This window comes from Ranitomeya variabilis, chromosome 7 (genome assembly GCF_051348905.1).
Source record: "Ranitomeya variabilis isolate aRanVar5 chromosome 7, aRanVar5.hap1, whole genome shotgun sequence".
NCBI lineage: Eukaryota > Metazoa > Chordata > Amphibia > Anura > Dendrobatidae > Ranitomeya > Ranitomeya variabilis.
This window is the reverse complement of record NC_135238.1, coordinates 80,598,677-80,611,641: the sequence shown is the minus strand read 5'-3', so window position 1 is coordinate 80,611,641 and position 12,965 is coordinate 80,598,677. Positions and strand designations below refer to the sequence as shown.

Below are 12,965 nucleotides of genomic sequence, written 5' to 3'. Positions count from 1 at the left end.
GGTGGAAAAGGAGAAGATGATCCATACCGTCCTTGGTGACTTTCCCCAGTCCTGGACTCAGATAAATCAGGCCATCGTGGTACCTGTTCTAACGTTTCAACAGCCGGACCCACCAGAAACAATGGTGGTACCAGATCATCCGGCCCCGCAACCTCAACAAGCCCTACCTGAAGATGCCATGCCCACCGTTGAACCGGCAAATCCTCCCTCTGCTATCGGTGAGCCTGCCATACCTACTGTTGCCAGCAGCAGCAGCCCTGAGAGCTTCAGCCTGCCAGTGCTACCCAGACTCACTGAAAGTGTAGCTAGAAGGCAGTACACTATACCAGGGGTAGCAAGTATAGTGGGCCCTGTTAGGCCAGTAGCAACCCCTGTGCTGCGAAGGTCCACACGCAGCACTCAGAATCAAATTCCCCTCCGCTACAAAACTTAGAGATACTAATAAGGGTTGTTATTTAGTTGAAAATGTTTGTGTATATATCTTTTGTTACAGGTTTTAAAATGGACAATAGAGTAATGGACGGTGAATTGCTCCAAAAACTTCTAAAAGGGGACCCCTTTGTTTACCCGGGGTCCCCGCTGTTTCAACCACTGAACTGAGAGTCATAAACTGTGCATGACCTAACTTTCGCAACGTTCAAGAGTCCTCACCTCCCATAAAGGGAAGCACTGCTATGTTTAATTGTTTATGATATTTCAAAATTTTGTGTTTTTTCTGTTAACATGTAATGTTGTTCTTGTTTTCCCAGTCCGGGAGTACTGGATTTAACCAGGGGGGAGTGCAGCGCCCCAGAGTCCTGGTCGTTGCAGTAATGTCGCTCTGCCACTAAGGGGAGTGATGTTACGTCTGATTGCACTAAAGGAGTTTCTCTAACCAGGTAACACTCACACTACACTTCAGACTCCGGCCACCAGGGGGGGGGGTTCTATCTAGTAGGCCACTCCTCACACTCTGGTAAAACTGGGGGTTGGACAGGAAGACAGAGAGAGAAGTAACTGGGAAGAGCTAGTGAGAGGACCTGTCAGGGATGGGATCCTGGCAGACTCCTAAGAGCAGAACTAACCAGTGAACAACGGGAATACAGTAAAGAGGAATTAGGACCAGAAGGAGTCGTGCTGTTAGACCGAGGCAACATCCTTCTGAGGCGCAAACAGTCGGTGGCCGGAACGCCGAGCAAGTAAGAGACTCTAAGTACTACTGCAAACCACGGCCGGACAGCCAATTATAGGTTGGCTGTCTCACACAAATCACCTAAGCAGACAACGGAGGCAGCTGTGGGAGAGGGGCGACTCTAGGGTCCCGGAAGAACTCCAGGCCTACCCCGTCATACGGGTGCGTCCTACCATATCACCTGGGGGACGGAGAGAACGAACATCAGAGACAGACACAGCAGTTGTGAGGACTATCCGGGGGTGCTCAGCAGGGAAGAACTACAACACCCAGAGCTAGAAGGTAGACACTGATTCCCACCTGTAAAGGGAACTCCTGATGTGCCTTTCGACCGGCCGGTCTCTGACAGCCCTGTTGACAGCGCTCTGGACTGAGGACTCTAAAACCTTCAGTAAAGAGGTAAAGAGACTGCAACCTGGTGTCCTCGTTATTTACTACGACCTACACTGCACCGCAACATCACCACCATTTACCACCACTTTTCATTGGACGCCCCTCAGCAGGGTCACGGACCGGGTCTAGCCACCGTGACAACCCCAGAGCAGAGACTCAGAGGCCCGGTACCGGGTACCCCTCAGCCCTGCGACAGTGGGGGCGATACAGCTGCATCTGCCATCACTTCTTTCCCCTGGTCTGACATAGCTTCTCCCCTTTGCTAACCTTACTGAGGTCGGTGTCTCCTCTCTGGAGTCTACAGCGGTTCTTCCGGTATGTCGCTCGGCACTTTGTAGCGTCTTCACCTCTGGCTCCCCTTCTGGCGTTCTCAGCAGCACGGCACCCGTTTCCTTCTTTGCGCTCTTTGTGGTGCTATAATGGCGGCAGTTTTGGTGACAATCGGCAATAAACAGTCTCCTAGGCGCACATAAAACATTTTGCTGGGTCAATCCATTGGCATTGACCTGTTCTCAGGCCTAGCCACTATCAGTGGTTTCCTAATTGGCTGTCTCAGTCCATGCACAAAGGCCTGTGCCAACATTTGCCTGTGTATCTGGTCATGAATGGTGAAGCCCAAGTCTTGGAATACTTGCATTACTCTGCCATGAAACTTCTTTACATACTCTGTCTTATCTTGGCTCTTGGTTTTGGCTTGTCCTGCCAATCTGCCTTTGGCCCACTCTCTGAGCTGTTATATTAGCTGTGGCCCTGATTCCCAAGTGTGTACATCTAATTCTGCTGGAAGTTTGAATTGTTCATGATTGGCCAGAATGCATCACCTGCTTCTATTTCCATTCATGGCCCAGAGATCATTCCAGGTGGCTGCATATGTTCGCTGGTTCTGCTACATTCTTCTGTAAAGAAGAGAAGTTGGGGTCTCGTACGGGTCGGTCCCTGCCCAGCATACCCCACCCTCCGCCTCTCCAGTGGTAAGTATTGTCTAATTATCCTTATTTTGTACTGTGGTGTTTGCATTGTCTCCCACAGCTCCTATTCAGTTAATACATCTGGCTGCTTCCCTATTAGTACTTTAGATGTGGGAGATTACGGTGGGGGGACTGGCAGAGATTCACGGTTTTAACTATCCCTTTTCTAATTCTAATTATATGTCATGTACTTATGCACTTTATGCTGGTTAATTAATAAACATTTGAACTTTTGCACCATTTCTCTGCTCCGTTGGTACTCCTTTTTTTCTTATATGATCTATATGGAGCTGGCTTGTTTTCTTGGCAGTGGGTCTTTTGAGCACGATTGAGTGTCTTGATTGCCCCATTTTTTGATTATGCCTTGCTTTGTTATTGGTTCTATCCTTCAGCCTGTGCCAGTTGTCAATGGTTCCTGGTTGGATTCACATCTCTGCTTGGATTTCCCTGATATTCTTACCAGTTCAGCAAAGATAAGTCCTTGCTTTGTTCTTTTGCAGTCCACTTGTTGTGGACTTATTCTTTCTGCACTTTCTATGTTTTTTCTAGTCCAGCTTGTCAGTATGGATTTATTCAGTTAAGCTGGAAGCTCTGGGAAGCAGATTTACCCTCCACACCTTTAGTCAGGTGTGGAGATTTTTGTAAACTCTGTGGTGGATTTTTCTAGTTTTTAATACTGACCGCACAGTATTCTTTCCTGTTCTATTTATCTAGTTAGACTGGTCTCCTTTGCTACATCCTGGTTTCATTCTGCATATGTCATTTCCCTCTCCACTCACAGTCAATATTTGTGGGGGCTGTCCTATCCTTTGGGGATTTTCTCTGAGGCAAGATAGCTTTCCTGTTTCTATTTTTAGGGGTATTTAGTCCTCCGGCTGTGACGAGGTGTCTAGGGAGTGACAGGAACATCCCACGGCTACTTCTAGTGTTGTGTTAAGCTCAGGAACTGCGGTCAGTACAGGTACCACCTCCTCCAGAGCACGTTCCATGTTGCTCCAAACTACCAGCTCATAACAGCCCCAACCCTAACTTTAGCCTCAATCCTAGCGCTAACTGTAGCCCCAACCCTAACCCCAACTGTAGACCCAACCCTAACCCTAACTTTAGCCCCAACCCTTACTATTGCCCCAACCCTAACCCTAACTGTAGCCCCAATCCTAACTGTAGCCCCAACCCTAACTGTAGCCGTAACCCTAACTTTAGCCCCAACCCTAACTTTAGCCCCAACCCTAACCCTAGCCCTAACTCTTACCCTTATGGGAAAATGGAAATAAATACATTTTTTAAATTTTATTATTTTTCCCTAACTAAGGTGATGATGAAGGGGGGGGTTGTTTTACTTTTATAGCGGGTTTTGTAGATGATTTTTATGATTGGCAGCTGTCACACACTAAAGGACACTTTTTATTGCAAAAAATAGTTTTTGCGTCTCCACATTTTGAGAGCTATAATTTTTCCATATTTTGGTCCACAGAGTCATGTGAGGTCATGTTTTCTTGTTTTCTTGTTTTTTGCGGGACGAGTTGATGTTTTTATTGGTACCATTTTCGAGAACATGACATTTTTTGATCGCTTTTTATTCCGATTTTTGTGAGGCAGAATGAACAAAAACCAGCAATTCGTGAATGTCTTTTGGGAGGGTGTTTATACCATTCCACGTTTGATAAAATTGATAAAGCAGTTTTAGTCTTCAGGTCAGTACGATTACAGCAATACCTTATTTATATAATTTTTTTATGTTTTGGCGCTTTTATACGATAAAATAAAATCTATTTTATATAAAAAATAATTATTTTTGCATCTCTTTATTCTGAGGACTATAACTTTTTAATTTTTTCGTAGATGACGCTGTATGGCGGCTCGTTTTTTGCGGGACAAAAAGATGTTTTCAGCGGTACCATTTTTTTTATATCCTTTTTGATCGCGTGTAATATTCCACTTTTTGTTCGGCGGTATGAAAATAAAGCGTTGTTTTTTGCTTTGGTTTTTTTTTACGGTGATCACTGAAGGGGTTAACTAGTGGGACAGTTTTATAGGTCGGGTCGTTACAGACGCGGCGATACTAAATATGTGTACTTTTATTGTTTTGTTGTTTTTTTTTTTATTTAGAAAAAGAAATGTATTTATTGGAACAATATATTTTTTTTCTTTATTTAGGATTTTTTTTTTTTTTACACGTGGAAATGTTTTTTTTTTTTTACTTTGCAGTGCACTGTGTCAGATCAGCGATCACACAGGCACTGAAGGAGGCTTGATAGCGCCTGCTCTGAGCAGGCGCTTGCAAGCCACCTCACTGCAGGACCCGGAAGGCCCCCCCGCCGCCATTTTGGATCCGGGGCCTGCAGGGAGGAGAAGGTACGTGACCCTTGGAGCAACGCGATCACATCGCGTTGCTCTGAGGGTCTTAGGGAAGCACGCAGCGAGCCCCCTCCCTGCGTAATGCTTCCCTGTGCCGCCGGAACGCTGCGATCATGTTGGATCGCAGTGTTCCGGGGGTTAATGTGCCATAATGTGACGTACTATCCCGTCGGTGGTCATACGGGCCCATATCACCTCGACGGGATAGTACGCCAGATGTCAGAAAGGGGTTAATGTCGTAACTTCTTCTACCTGCTGTTTTTTACCTGGCTCAGATCTCAAATAGCAAGTCTGCCATTAACCTACAAAGGTTGCATCATGTTAAAGGGAAATCTGTACTTTGGTGATTGGTAGTCCCACTTTATTTAAGAAAAATGACGCCTGTGATCATCTGTGGTCTAATACTTGTTTCTATTTCATCATGAAATACACTTTACAATTAAAGTAATTGCAAGAACCGAGAGTTTCGATTGTCGTCATTGTGGACCGCTGTGAGTCATCACTGATTCGCCTTTACTACAACTTTACATTCTCAGACCTTGATTACAGACACACCCCTCCCCCTCGCTTACTTATACGGTCTATAGACTATAGTTCTGTAGATAATCAGCCCCGTTATAGTTATCCCCACCATATCATAATTTTCTTTCAACAATGTTAATTCTAATTCCTCCATCTTCTTGGTGACACTTCTGTTTAAAAGTGGAAAATATCCTACCACCTTAGATTATTTTTCATATTTTATACCATTAAATATATATTTTTTACAAAAATATTCATCGTTTACATTTTATTTAATTGTTAAAAATAATTTTTGCTTATAACAAATACCCTTTAACTCTGGCAGGAGCAGAGAGCAAGAGCATTGGTAATGATGGGATGAGAGCAGCTCACAGGGAAGCAACAATAGAGATTAGCGTCAGTAGGGATCAGCAGGAATATTCATAAATAAGACCTTTGTGGAAATCCACTGTGCTTCTGGTGTATGGGGCCGTGCTTCACAAATCACACAGAGCATGACGTCACTCTACATTACCAGCCTAACACGTCAGCCGTCGTGTTGATAAATGGAACAACTTTTAAGCAGGTAAAGGATCATTATCTCTTAAGTCGATTAAATTTTGAAGAAGAATAAAGAACACAATTCACAACCAGGGCTTTGGTATAAAAATATATATCTTCATATTATTATTATTTACAATATATACAAAATACTGTGTTAAAATATATATATATCTTATTCACAAGGTTGGCAGATTGATGTTAGGCATAAATGGTACTGGCTGGTTGATGTTAGCCATAGATGGTACTGGCTGGCTGATGATAAGCACAGATGTTATTGGCTGGTTGATTTTAGGCACAGATGGTATTGGCAGGTTGATTTTAGCCATAGATGGTATTGGCTGGTTGATGTTAGCCATAGATGGTATTGGCTAGTTGATGTTAGCCATAGATGGTATTGGCTGGTTGATGTTAGCCATAGATGGTATTAGCTGGTTGATGTTAGCCATAGATGGTATTGACTGGTTGATGTTAGCCATAGATGATATTGGCTGGTTGATTTTAGCCATAGATGGTATTGGCTGGTTGATGTTAGCCATAGATGGTATTGGCTGGTTGATTTTAGCCATAGATGGTATTGGCTGGTTGATGTTAGCCATAGATGGTATTGGCTGGTTGATGTTAGCCATAGATGGTATTGGCTGCTTGATGTTAGCCATAGATGGTATTAGCTGGTTGATGTTAGCCATAGATAGTATTGGCTGGTTGATTTTAGCCATAGATGGTATTAGCTGGTTGATGTTAGCCATAGATGGTATTGGCTGGTTGATTTTAGCCATAGATGGTATTGGCTGGTTGATGTTAGCCATAGATGGTATTGGCTGGTTGATTTTAGCCATAGATGGTATTAGCTGGTTGATTTTAGCCATAGATGGTATTGGCTGGTTGATGTTAGGCACCGATGGTATTGGCTGGCTGATGTTAGGCACAGATGGTAATGGCAGGTTGATGTTAGGCTTAGGTGGTACTGGCTGGTGGATCTTATGCACATATGATGCTGGCAGGTGGATGTTAGGCACTTTGGTATAAAATATTTATCTCTTATTTAAATTAAATAAAAAACCTACAAAAATATAAATAGATTTAAAAATATAAAAATAATTAGAACTATAAAATGAAATGGTCAAACATTAACTATTTCTAAAAATAATGGATGTATAGGAATAATAAAAACTATCCCTATAAATGGCTGCTATTCTTCTTTAGTTGGAGTAGATAATGGCAGGTAATCTTGGCTTGTGGTCATAACTGGTGCTGGTAATGTTCTGGGTCAGTCAACGCCTAGAACAAGAAAACATAAAAAGAAAAACAAAGTTTAGTGAAATCTTAATTCACTGCAGACATACACTCACTGGCCACTTTATTAGGTACACCTGTCCAACTTCTTGTTAACACTTAATTTCTAATCAGCCAATCACATGGCGGCAACTCAGTGCATTTAGGCATGTAGACATGGTCAAGACAATCTCCTGCAGTTCAAACCGAGCATCAGTATGGGGAAGAAAGGTGATTTGAGTGCCTTTGAACGTGGCATGGTTGTTGGTGCCAGAAGGGCTGGTCTGAGTATTTCAGAAACTGCTGATCTACTGGGATTTTCACGCACAACCATCTCTAGGGTTTACAGAGAATGGTCCGAAAAAGAAAAAAAATTCAGTGAGCGGCAGTTCTGTGGGCGGAAATGCCTTGTTGATGCCAGAGGTCAGAGGAGAATGGGCAGACTGGTTCGAGCTGATAGAAAAGCAACAGTGACTCAAATCGCCACCCGTTACAACCAAGGTAGGCCTAAGAGCATCTCTGAACGCACAGTGCGTCGAACTTTGAGGCAGATGGGCTACAGCAGCAGAAGACCACACCGGGTACTACTCCTTTCAGCTAAGAACAGGAAACTGAGGCTACAATTTGTACAAGCTCATCGAAATTGGACAGTAGAAGATTGGAAAAACGTTGCTTGGTCTGATGAGTCTCGATTTCTGCTGCGACATTCGGATGGTAGGGTCAGAATTTGGCGTAAACAACATGAAAGCATGGATCCATCCTGCCTTGTATGGAGCATCTTTGGGATGTGCAGCCGACAAATCTGCGGCAACTGTGTGATGCCATCATGTCAATATGGACCAAAATCTCTGAGGAATGCTTCCAGCACCTTGTTGAATCTATGCCACGAAGAATTGAGGCAGTTCTGAAGGCAAAAGGGGGTCCAACCCGTTACTAGCATGGTGTACCTAATAAAGTGGCCGGTGAGTGTATATTCATGGTTCTTTGTACCATTCCTGACCACTGTGAAGTGTTGGCCTTTGTAAGAATATGTAACATGTCATTTTCGTATGTGTTTCCCAATCTTCTGTAACAGGTCCATTCTGTTCATACTATGAATATTTCCATACGGCTACTTTCCCAAATTTTCAGTCTATAAGGGCTGTTATAGAGTTGTTCTCTCCCTTCTCCCACAAGGAAATTAAGGAATTGGCGCTCTGGGTTACCTCATCACTATTAGTTCTTTTTTGCTTTTTTTGAGGGGGTGGCTTGCTGTTCTTATCAGCTCTTTTCCTTGAGTCATTCTTCATTTTTGGTTTTTCTGCCCTGAAGAATGAATAGATAGACTTTCTACGTGTGTAATGGACAAGAGAAAAAGACCTTGAGATGAGGTTATAGTTATAGTGTGAGGCTGGCGCCATCACTGATTGTAACTCACTGCTCAGTTGTTCTGTACTCCTCGGATTGTCTTGATAGCTCCATGATTGCGAGCGCGGCATCAATCTAATCTCTATGTAGATTAGACAATGAATACATTAGGGTTAGACGTACATTTGGCTCAGGCGTAGCCAATCGCATTCAGACATGAGTCTGATGTCGACAAATGGTCATGACCTTATCTTTTAATAACCGTCATGTTGGTGGCACTATTCATTATACGGAGTGCATGCATGGAACATCTTCAGCGTCCTACACTCTTGAATGTTGTGTGCCAATTTAAAACAACTGGTAGTCAGCAAATGCGTTAATAACAATATGCTTGTTATAGAGAAGACTGATTGCGGTTTAGTGCGATATATGCTGGACTCTGAATGTGAATTATAACAATTTACAGTGAGGGACATCAACAATATAGATGACAGCTAGACCCTCACTGTGCGCTGTCATTGAGTGATTGGACCGATAAGGCAGATAATACCATATCCTAAATTATATAATAGCTGAGGCATATGCAATGACTCTTATTGTGAGGGATAATTATCGAACGCTCCGACCGATGGGGCAAAGTGGACTTCATCGTAAATGAGATGATGGTCTTAGCATGCATTTGGATGCTCCATGAAAAAAGAGAGACTGATTTACTGTATAATGTGTATAATGTGGATAGTTAAACTATCAATCCAAAGATGTCCGATATATTATGGAGGTAGGATCACAGGGACAGTAAATTGTCAGCATAAGGAGCAATGATTAAATGTGATCTTGACTTTAGCGCTAGTATAAGAAACACTCAAACAACAAAAACACATGGTAGTGATCGTCATATAGATAGATTCATGTCTAAAAGTATATATACCCAAGTGTGTTTGTAATAGACTATACCGGACCTATCATCATGAAACAGACAGACAAGGGAGAAACGACGATAGACTAGTCCAAAAATAGTGAATCAATTGTACTTTATTACTTTAGCAGTATACAAATGATATATTCTAGTATGCCCGTAACTGCCTTATGGATCTATTTGTGACTCTGGTAGTTATCAGTGGACATCGACATACTCGCCTATAGGATTATTGTACTTTAGGTGCCTTAATACTAGATCCTACACAAACATTCGCATTAGGGTTTTTTAGTTTTTTTTGTAGTAGTCTCTAATGCTGTAAGAGTTACATGATTGTCTTAAGTTTTCTAATAAGTATTTGTAAATAGATGTCTCCTGATGAGATGTCTAATAGAGGGATGACGAAACGCGTGGAAACTAGGGAACTTTTACAGGAGGAGGGAGGAAGGAATCCAGCACAGCCGTCCAACGTTAAAATTTAGCTGATTTACAAGACATAAAAAAAAAAAGATTCAAGAAAAACGTAAAAAACCTGAGCCTTTTCTGGTGCAAAGCAGATGCCCTTAGAGACCTTTTAGAGAGTGTTGTTGCTTTCATGTATGCAACCTATGAGGCTTGAGAGACATCAGATGTTTGTATGTGTGATATTGTGGAATCAGGACTTGTACTTCAGTGCGTTAAATGTAGTTAGTAACTGAAGCTATTTAATGTTTTTATGATTAAACGTTGTTTTCTGCCTTTGTTAGGTAGTCTACAGGTCCTTCTCAAAAAATTAGCATATAGTGTTAAATTTCATTATTTACCATAATGTAATGATTACAATTAAACTTTCATATATTATAGATTCATTATCCACCAACTGAAATTTGTCAGGTCTTTTATTGTTTTAATACTGATGATTTTGGCATACAACTCCTGATAACCCAAAAAACCTGTCTCAATAAATTAGCATATTTCACCCGTCCAATCAAATAAAAGTGTTTTTTAATAACAAACAAAAAAACCATCAAATAATAATGTTCAGTTATGCACTCAATACTTGGTCGGGAATCCTTTGGCAGAAATGACTGCTTCAATGCGGCGTGGCATGGAGGCAATCAGCCTGTGACACTGCTGAGATGTTATGGAGGCCCAGGATGCTTCAATAGCGGCCTTAAGCTCATCCAGAGTGTTGGGTCTTGCGTCTCTCAACTTTCTCTTCACAATATCCCACAGATTCTCTATGGGGTTCAGGTCAGGAGAGTTGGCAGGCCAATTGAGCACAGTAATACCATGGTCAGTAAACCATTTACCAGTGGTTTTGGCACTGTGAGCAGGTGCCAGAAAGCATGAAGTGCTCCAAAATCTCCTGATAGCTAGCTGCATTGACCCTGCCCTTGATGAAACACAGTGGACCAACACCAGCAGCTGACATGGCACCCCACACCACTGACTGTGGGTACTTGACACTGGACTTCAGGCATTTTGGCATTTCCTTCTCCCCAGTCTTCCTCCAGACTCTGGCACCTTGATTTCCGAATGACATGCAAAATTTGCTTTCATCAGAAAAAAGTACTTGGGACCACTTAGCAACAGTCCAGTGCTGCTTCTCTGTAGCCCAGGTCAGGCGCTTCTGCCGCTGTTTATGGTTCAAAAGTGGCTTTACCTGGGGAATGCGGCACCTGTAGCCCATTTCCTGCACACGCCTGTGCACGGTGGCTCTGGATGTTTCCACACCAGACAGTCCACTGCTTCCTCAGGTTCCCCAAGGTCTGGAATCGGTCCTTCTCCACAATCTTCCTCAGGGTCCGGTCACCTCTTCTCGTTGTACAGCGTTTTCTGCCACATTGTTTCCTTCCAACAGACTTACCATTGAGGTGCCTTGATACAGCACTCTGGGAACAGCCTATTTGTTGAGAAATTTCTTTCTGGGTCTTACCCTCTTGCTTGAGGGTGTCAATGATGGCCTTCTTGACATCTGTCAGGTCGCTAGTCTTACCCATGATGGGGGTTTTGAGTAATGAACCAGGCAGGGAGTTTTTAAAAGCCTCAGGTATCTTTTGCATGTGTTTAGAGTTAATTAGTTGATTCAGAAGATTAGGGTAATAGGTCGTTTAGAGAACCTTTTCTTGATATGCTAATTTATTGAGACAGGTTTTTTGGGTTATCAGGAGTTGTAGGCCAAAATCATCAGTATTAAAACAATAAAAGACCTGACAAATTTCAGTTGGTGGATAATGAATCTATAATATATGAAAGTTTAATTGTAATCATTACATTATGGTAAATAATGAAATTTAACACTATATGCTAATTTTTTGAGAAGGACCTGTATGTAACAGACAAGAAATGAGACGTTAAGATGAAGTTATAGAGTGAGGTCGGTGCCATCACTGAGCGTAACTCACTGGTCAAGTTTTCTTTTTTCCTCAAATTGTTTTGCTAGTTCCATAAGTCAAAGTGATGCGTCAATCTCATCTCTATTCAGAGAAGACAATTAAAGCATTAACATTTGTGAGATTTTACACTTAAGATATAAAGAGACAATACCCTTTCTATCCCCTAATACATGGACATAAAAGTATATGAACCCTTTTACAGTACTATACAAATGGTGACTTACGTTGTGTACAGCCTGCAGTTTATTTCTGCATCGGGATCTCCAATTTCGGGAAGTACAGCTGCCTGGTCCAAGAAGTATTTTAGTGTTCTTCTTTTTCTTGGCTATGTTGTTTCAGTATGACGCACAACTACTATTGGAGGAAATGGGGACTGTTAGGGTGCGCTCACATCAGTGTTTAAACTCGGTGGGTGCAATGTGAGATATACTCAAGCTACTTACCAGGTAGCGGTGTTTTTCAGGAGTCCATGACAGCACTAACGAGAGAGGGGATCCGCCCTTCAGGGACAGGAAACCTACAGAGATAAAAGGGCGGCACCTCTCTCCCGCATCAGTTGGATTACAGAGCATGAGAGGACCTCCATTGATTAGTAACACATAAATATCTTAACACATTTCACCTTGTGACTAAAATTTGTAGAAAAATAACCTACATGAGAATATACTTATCGTGATGAAAACCCATACCAGTAGAAAGGGAGGGTATATAGGAGTGCTGTCATGGACTCCTGAAAAACACCGCTACCTGGTAAGTAGCTTGAGTATTTATTCAGTCGTCATGACAGCACTAACGAGAGAATTACAGAGAAAAGAGTATTAGGGTGGGATTACTGCTTCCAGCACCCTTCTACCAAATGTGAGATCGTTGGAGCTACCAAGATCTAATCTATAATGATTCAAGAAAGTAGACGGAGATGACCATGTGGCCGCCTTACATATGTCCTCAATTGACACCTCCGATCTCTCTGCCCAGGAAGATGCCATGGCACGAGTGGAATGAGCCTTTACGCCTTCCGGGACTTCTAGGCCACCTGCTGAATAAGCCAGAGAAATTGCCTCCCTAATCCATCTACCTAAGGTGTTTTTGGATACTCT

At 42.5% G+C, this 12,965-nt stretch overlaps 1 long non-coding RNA gene across 1 annotated transcript; it reads right to left on the bottom strand.

Annotated features, from left to right (window-relative positions):
• Positions 1–6,469: 6,469 nt before the first annotated feature.
• LOC143785007 (uncharacterized) lies at positions 6,470–8,701 on the bottom strand. The gene is made up of 3 exons (XR_013217944.1): positions 8,645–8,701; positions 8,433–8,532; positions 6,470–7,233 (listed from the first exon to the last, which is right to left on the bottom strand). It is a non-coding gene; the product is annotated as an uncharacterized LOC143785007 (long non-coding RNA).
• Positions 8,702–12,965: the final 4,264 nt, after the last annotated feature.